The sequence below is a fragment of the Triticum aestivum genome, chromosome 4A, assembly GCF_018294505.1.
Source record: "Triticum aestivum cultivar Chinese Spring chromosome 4A, IWGSC CS RefSeq v2.1, whole genome shotgun sequence".
Taxonomy (NCBI): Eukaryota; Viridiplantae; Streptophyta; class Magnoliopsida; order Poales; family Poaceae; genus Triticum; species Triticum aestivum.
Window position 1 is genome coordinate 445,225,042 of NC_057803.1, and position 8,812 is coordinate 445,233,853.

Consider the following 8,812-nt stretch of genomic DNA (forward strand, 5'->3'; position numbering starts at 1 on the left):
TGATGAGCACCTTACTGCCCTACTCCCACTCCCTGCCCCACTTGAATCTGCAGTGTCCGTACCCACCATGCCAACTTTGTCAATGTCTGCTAAGGCTTCTTTGGCTCTGCCTAGTGAGACTTCTCTCGATGAAGCTCCTCTTCTGATGCCTGAGGAAGGATCAAGCTCTGTGCCTACCACTGCACCTGCTCTGAAGCAACACAAAGGCAAGATACTGGCCCCAATTGATACTGCTACTTTGCGTAGAAGCAACAGAACCAACAAATATGATGGCTTCAGGGTTTCTGCTACATCTGCAGCACGCCCTGTCAAGTCCAAGGTCAAGACTCGTGTTCTGCCCGCTGCTCTGATGATCTCTGAAGATGCCAACTCTGCTGCATCCACTCTGGTGGTCCCCAACACTGATGATACACTTCCAGTTGTGCCTCCTCCAACTCCCATCGCCACGCTACAGGCCATTGGTACGGATCATTGCGTCGTGCCTGCTGAAGAGCTTACTGCCTCGGCTCTGTCCGAAGAGTAGGCGAGTTTTATTTCTATCCCGTTTCTGCAGTTATCTGAAACTTTACGTTTCCAATGCTTTTGCGTGACTGGAATGTACTTTGCTGGAATGTTCGCGGTCTTAATGCGCCTGAAAAACAATTAGCGCTTGGTAATGCGATTTGATCTAGTGGATGCGATGTGATTTGTCTTCAGGAGTCTAAAATGCCCTCGTTTGATGTTGCTGCCTTAAAATCCTTATGCCCCCAACATTTTGATCAGTTTGCGTTTATCCCTTTGATTGGCGCTTCTGGTGGCATCATTATGATTTGGAATAGCAGCTTTTCACGGGGCGGGTCTTCTTGTCTGAAAGATTTGCGTTAGGCGTAGAGCTCACTTCTACGCAATCCAATCACTCTTGGAAGTTAATCAATGTATACGACCCTTGTCAAGGTGAGCTTCGTGTGGCATTCACCACTTGGATTTTTGAGTTGGATATCCCTAGCTTTGAAGATTGGCTTATTCTTGGCGATTTTAACTATATCCGATCACCTGACAATCGCAACACGCCGGGAGGCAGTGTGCAAGATATGTTCACCTTTAATGATTTCATACGTGAACAAAACCTTACTAAATTTCCAATCAAAGGGAGAGCATATACTTGGTCCAATATGCAACACCAACCACTTCTGGAACAGCTCGACTGGTTTTTCACCACACTGCACTGGACGCTCTCTTTTCCAAATACTCCGGTAAACCCGTTGGGGAAACCCGTCTCTGATCACACCCCCTGTAATGTGATCATTCAAATGACCATCCCAAAAAGCAAACTTTTCAGGTTTGAAACATATTGGATCGCCCACCCTGGTTTCATGGAGGTGGTGGAAAAAGCTTGGAAAAAACCTATCAAACAGAACAAACGCTCCAACCATGCAGCGATTATTGGGCAGAAACTCAAGTCTGTGAGATATGCTCTCAAACATTGGAGTAAAAAGATATCCCGCCTATCTATTGCCATTGAAAATACTAACAAGCCCTCCTGGAATTGGACAGCATTGAAGATCGCTGGCATCTTACTACCCCCGAACGAAAGTTTCGTAGTATTCTAAAAAAACACCTTCTAAGGCTCCTTCAATATCAAAAAGACTACTGGAAAAAACACTGCACCATTCGTTGGATTCAGTTTGGAGATGAGAACTCCAAAAAATTTCAAACAGTCGCTACTGAATGTTACCGGAGGAATTGCATCAGTTATCTTAAAGATGCGGACGGTGGGATTGTGGACGATCATGCTGGAAAAGAATCTATCCTATTTGAGGCCTTTAAGGCTAGGATGGGACAAGCTAACCCTTTGCCCATGAAATTTAACTTAGATCATTTGCTCAAAGATGAAGAGATCTTCACCAACCTTGTGGCTCTGTTCACACATAAGGAGATTGATGATGTGGTGGCGGCCATGCCACCCGACCGCGCCCCAGGTCCTGATGGCTTCAATGGGGCCTTCCTGAAAGCTTGTTGGCCTATCCTCAAAGAGGATTTCTATCTTCTGTGTGATGAGTTCCATCGGGGAGGCCTCAACTTGGAAAGTATCAATGCTGGCTACATCACATTGATCCCCAAAATGAATGCACCTGACATGTCAACGATTTTCGGCCCATAACGCTCCTGAACTGCTGTCTAAAATTGATCACTAAAATACTTGCCGATCGCCTCCAGAAAATTATCCTCAGCCTGGTGCATCAAAATCAATATGGTTTCCTCCATGGACGATCCATTCATGACTGCTTGGCTTGGGCCTTCGAATATATACACCAATGTCAAGCTTCAAAGAGAGAAATTGTACTCCTAAAACTTGACTTTGCCAAAGCCTTTGACACAATTGAGCATTCTGCTATGCTTCTCATCATGAGGAAAATGGGCTTCCCTTCTAAATGGCTCACTTGGATGGAAAGCATCTTCTCTTCTGGCAAGTCCTCTGTGCTCCTAAATGGTGTGCCTGGTCGGCAATTCTCTTGCAAGTGTGGTGTGCGTCAAGGTGATCCCATGTCTCCCCTCATTTTTGTCATCGCAGCCGACCTCTTGCAATCGGCCATCAGTGAAGCGCTTGAGCAAGGTTTAATAAGCCACCCCATCCCTCCCAAGGGCAGTGCCAATTACCCGGTGATCCAATATGCGGACGACACTATCATTGTCTTGCCTGCATGTCTTCGTCAAGCAGCTAAGATCAAGCAAATCCTTGAGGACTACGCCACCTCCATTGGACTTAAGATCAACTTTCATAAATCAACTCTCGTGCCTGTTAACACTCCGGTGGACACATGCAATGATATGGCCGCTCTTTTCGGGTGCACACAGGCCAACATGTCGTTTACATACATGGGTTTACCCCTAGGGACCACCAGACCTTCTGTTCTTGACATGACACCTTTTGTGTGCAAAGCTGAAAGAAGGATCACCACATCCATGTCCCTCATGTCGCATGCTGGTAGGTTGGCCTTGATCAACTCGATCATTACATCGCTTGCTATATATCCGATGGGTACCATGCGGTTGCCTCCAAAAATCGTTGCGCAGCTGGATAAAATACGGCGACACTGCCTGTGGACCAAAAAAACTGCGGATGGCGTCAAACATAACTCGCTAGCTGCCTGGCCCATGGTGTGTAGACGCAAATCTAGTGGTGGTCTCGGAGTTCTTGATTTGAAAGTTCAAAACGACGGCCTGCTTCTGAAGTTTCTACACAAGTTTTACAATAGGATGGATATCCCTTGGGTGCAGCTAATCTGGGATACATACTACGTCGATTCGATCCCCCATGCTACGGATGCATGTGGTTCCTTCTGGTGGCGAGACCTGGTTCTCTTAATGCCAATATACCGTGGAATCACTAGTGTGCATATAAAACAAGGCACATCTGCACTCTTTTGGAAGGATAGCTGGAACTATGAGATCTACGCCGAAAATATCCGAGAGCTTTCTCGTATGTCACCAATGAAGATCTTTCGGTCAGAGACTTCTTAACTGCCCCCATGCTGCATGAAACCTTCCAACTTCCCCTCTCCGTGCAAGCTCATGAGGAGGTCAAACTGCTGCAACTCGATGTCGCATCTGTGAGGTTTGAGGAGCATAATGATGTTTGGTCGTACTGCTGGGGGGCGACCGAGGTCAAAACGGCCAAGTATTACAAATTCTTCTTCTCGGGAGGTGATTGCTCATATAGCCTTTCGATCGCTGTGGCAGACCAAGTGCACCCCCAAAATCAAATTCTTTGGTTGGTTCTTATTGTCAGATCGCCTCAATACACGTAACATGCTTAAAAGAAGGCACTATAACATTGGTTCAAACTTTGACTGCTTGCTTTGTGGCCTGCATATTGAAGAAACGGTGGAACATCTATTCTTCCACTGTACCTTTAGCAAAGTGTGTTGGCGACGCTTGGAAATAAGTTGGGCCGCGGTGGGAGATAAGTTGGATTTGGTGAGGCAATTGAAGGAACGACATCCCCGCAAAATGATCATGGAAATCTTCTTGGTTGCTTCTTGGAGCCTATGGAAGGAGCACAAGAATAACCATTTTAGACATATTGCACCCTCGGTGACCTCTTGGTGGGCTCAGTTCAAGACTGATTTTTGTAACATACAATATAGATTACCTGCTCATAAGATACATGTGGTCTCTTCCATCTTGCAAAACCTACCACAGGACCCTCCATAGTACTTGGTCTAGATTTTAGTTCTAGACCTTCACTACCACCCCCTGTAATTACCACCATGTAATAGCTCTTTGTTATTTCAATATATATGCAGTAGGAGCCTTTCCTACTGTCTCCACTTTCAAAAAAAACATGTTCAGGGGGAGTTCTTCTAAATCTTGCAATCAAATTCCTCAATATTAGTATTTACACTTCATATGTTTATCCCCGTTGAAAACTTAACCTATATTGTCATCAATCACCAAAAAGGGGGAGATTATAAGTGCATCTAGTGCCCCTTAGTGATTTTGGTGTATTGAAGACTTATATGTTAAGGGACTAATGCGTTTTTGAGTGTACACATGTCTATAAGTCTATGAAGAGTTTGATATTTACAGAGAAAGTCGACCCCTAAAAATGAAGTTCTTCGACTGAAGACTTTGGATTTCTGAAGACTTTGAAAGTGAAGAAATTGGTGTGACCTTGAAGACATGGTATTCATTTGAGGAATATGAAGCGTGAAGACTTTTGCTTTCGTAGTTTCATTTTCTCTTTCTTGAGTCATAAGAAACACCGTACTGTTAAAGGGGGTCGAGGAAATACTAAGGAAAAATTTCCATGTGATGCTCAACTCAAAATCCTACACCTACCAATACCTTCGAGTGAAGCCATTGGAAATCTCATACAGTTCAGTCATATTCTTCAGTGACAGAGATGGAGTTCTTCTATTCTCTGAGGAATTTGTTCTGACTGAGGAGTTAGGAATTCGCCAGTGCGGATTGCCTACATAGTGAGGAACATGATAGCCCTGAGGATTTTGATACTCAAAATTCCAACCGTTGTTGTGCTATGCGCCAGCTGTCCCAAAATATCTACCCACCTAACGGTCATATCATTGAAGGGCATTTATGTCTTATCATGTCGGGATGCTCCCTAGGCTATAAATAGCTGCCCCCTACAACCACTAGCTGGTTGGCTGCTCCGAGAGAAACTGACAGTTGTCATTTGAGAGCATCCCATCCTCTGAGGACTTTGACCAAAAATCATCAAGTGAGGAAAACCAAAACCCAAACCCAAACACCTACAAACCCAAAGTGATTGAGCATCACTGAAGAGATTGATCCTGTGTGGATCTGATGCTTGTTACCTTTGAAGATTGTGCTTCTTCCAGACGGTTAGGCGTCAAGGTCTAGAGCATCCAAGAGGAATTGTGGATTGCCGAGTGACCAAGTTTGTGAAGGTTCGGAAGTCACCTGAAGACTTACCACGAGTAATTGGGCGAGGTCTGTGTGACCTTAGCTCAAGGAGAATACGGTGAGGACTGTGTGTCCGGGACTGGGTGTCCTCCGGTTTAAATACCTAGCCGCTCCAACCAGACGTACAACTGAGTCAGCAGTTGGAACTGGTCTACCAAATCATTGTCTTCACCAAGCTTACTGGTTCTATTTTCTCAACTCTTTCATTTCCTCATAACTGTGTTGAGTGCTTGTTCATATCTGTGCTTGAAGACTTTGACTGAAGACTTTCTTAAATTCCTCAGTTCAATTTCTTCAGTCTGTTTGTCTTCATCCTGTGTTATCCTATGCTTATGTTTCCTGTACTCTGTGCTTGTCTTCATTTCATCATGATGACTATGCTTGTGCTCTGTTATGTTTACTTTTGAGTACTTATTCCGCTGCTAGTAGTTCGCTAAGGAATTTCCTCACCTGCAAATTCCTCAGTGAAGAATTCATAAAAATCGCCTATTCACCCCCCTCCCCCCCTCTAGTCGATATAATGCACTTTCACTCGGTCTTGAGGAGTCCGAGCGCTTCACGCGGGAGAAGGAGGCCGCCCGCCACACGAAGGAGCGGCAACGCCTACTTCGCCGCCTCTCGGGTTACATGTCATCCACGTCGAAGAGCGGCACCACCTCGGATGACGGTGATGACCCTCCCGCCGCCGATGCGTACACGGGGGAGATGGACCGCCGACCGCAAGGGAAAGGGCCCAGCCAAACTGTGAACTCCAACCGCCTCCGCATTTTAGCTACTTTTATTTTCTTTGTAGTAGTCGGATGAACAATTTCTTTTGGGTCCGATTGGTACCATCAAACTATGATGTAAATTAATCATTCGATGTCGATCTACATTCTTTTGTTTGCGCTGTTGCATGGATTGCATGGATTTGGTGCAGGCAATTTGGGGACTATGGTTGGGGACAACGAAATATTGTCTGATCATTGCCAGCGGGCGTGTCTGGATGTGTCCGCGAGCCTATAGAGACTCAAATTAGGCAATTGCAGATGTGGATACTCTTATGGGATATATAGATTTTTGTCTACTCATCAAGAGGCAGTGAAGGGGGAGCTCTGACCACTGCAAATATCCTGTGAATGGGTAGAAAATCACAACAATACTAGCAAGGTACCTTTAAAGACAAATGAAATAATATAAATCTTGCATAACAAAAGGCACATATAATTGGATCAGTTATTGCTCAAAGTGATATCGGGCAAAACCCTAGGTTACCCGATGTTCATGAATTGGAGGGAGGTTCGTAGGGAAACACAAAGAACATGGAGAAATCAAAGGAAAAAACACTCTATTGGACAAGATTCACTCCAAGTACTCCCCAAATCACAAGCAATACAAGAGGTGCATCAAGATCCAAGAACAACAAGAGAAATCCCAAGGATCAAGAGGTGCATCAAGATCCAAGATATAAGATAGTTCATCCAAATCTCATGGAGAGATGGGTCTTGAATCCATGGGCGGATCTTCCCTAAAAAGGGGTCTTGAATCCCAAGGATCTTCTCCAATGAAGCTCTTGAACTTCAATGGAGTGTCCCTCTCTCAAATGAAACCCCACAAGGGGAGAAACATGAGCTAAGCTCTAGTGTTTAGATCTAATCCTAGCTATCCCTAAATGGAGGAGGAAGGAGGGTATATATAGGTCCAAGGCATGAATGGGTGAGTAGGGGCGAAATGGTAATGTATGGGCAAAGCCCAACAGCTGCACGCAGGCAACTCCATGTGCACGGGGTAAGTGGAGCCCGTGCGCATGGGGTATTCAGAGAGCCGGCGACTTAACGCATGTGCACGGGCTTGTACCGTGGGCATGGGGTCCAGTGGCCCGTGCGCACAGGGTATCCAGAGGCTTCGCGACTCATCACCTTCTCATAGACACCCGTTGGTGCTTGTGGAACCTGGCCTTCTTCTCGACGGTTCCTTCTCTGCTTCCAAGATTCCCTCTTGGATGGTGCAGTCATTCTTTTCTGCATGAACTCCTCCTCGCCATGTATGAAGCACCAATAACACCTATCCATGCACACGAGAGGAGTGTCAAATAATATACCATCCTCGAAGGAGTCAAGTGAACATGTGTAAAGAAGATGATTCACCTTTATGTATATGAGGTAGATGTGGTACGTGTCATTTGCCAAGCAAACTCTCGACATGATGATGTGTGTAGAATGCTCCGCATCACAAACCCTCAATTTGAGTGCCCAAAACACGTCTTGCATTAAGGGGGCGATGACTGATGAAGCAAGAGTGTGATGGGTGTTGTTCCTTTGTTGTATGTTGTGTAGAACCATGTGACACTGGTTCAGACTTTTGTGGTGTCTATATACTAGTAGTGCTGTCTGATGGCCTTGAAACCTGGAAATTGTCTCCGGAAATCAAGGGAAGGCAATCATGAAACTAAGATATGGATCAGCTCTAGCTAACTCTTCTCTTCATCCAGTCCGGTCCAGTCCCAAGTGTTCAGGTGGTCCTAACTAGTGACAGTGTCAGCTAGAGAAAAAAAGGCTGCTGAGACTAAGAGGGCTGAAAACATTGATGGGCATAGGCACCATGCACTTGGGTGTTCATTGCTAATCATGGCCCTGTAAAAGCCAGCTTTTGAATTGTATATCCTTTCATCTGATAACCAGTGAAACATTCCTCCTGGGGCTCATCATAAGTGAGCTTCTCAAGCTAATCATTGCCATCTCCAAGTGGGAGAAGACCAAAGATTATTTAGTTTTTATAACACATGATTATTCAGAAAAAATAAATTTGTGAGGTGGGATCAATGCATCCTGCAAAATCTATTTTTCCCCTAATTCTTATTGGCATTTGATGGATTTCATCGTCATCATCTTCTTCTTCTTCTTTTCTTTTAGTGACTCAAAAGAGTTGTCTTTGTTGTGGTGCAATGTTTATGATTGAGCTCATAGCAAAGCATGCACTTTCTCTATAATGATTTATTTATGCCTTTTGGTACGCTCTTGACTAAACTGTGCTAATCTTTACGCAAATAAAGGGTATTAGTCCCCGTGTGCTGCCGACAAGTTTTTTCTTCTTCTAACATATATGTATGCATTTTAAGTTTGAAAAAAGCATATATATGCATCTTCCTACCCTCCCGTCCGGACAAGTGATGTCTTTCTCAAGAATTCATCAGGACTGCTAGCTTGAATGTGTCACTGAAAAAAACATACTCCTACTTGAATGTGAAAAGTCAGATCAAATCAAGGAATTGTGGTTTTTCGCCCATTCCACATTCCACGGATACCTCTCCCGCGGCGCGCTCCGCGCGTGCGCCTCGGGAGATCGATCGGCCGCCGCCGCCGTCGCCTCCCAGCGTCGCCTCCCCCTCGCCGCCGCCGGAGTGCGC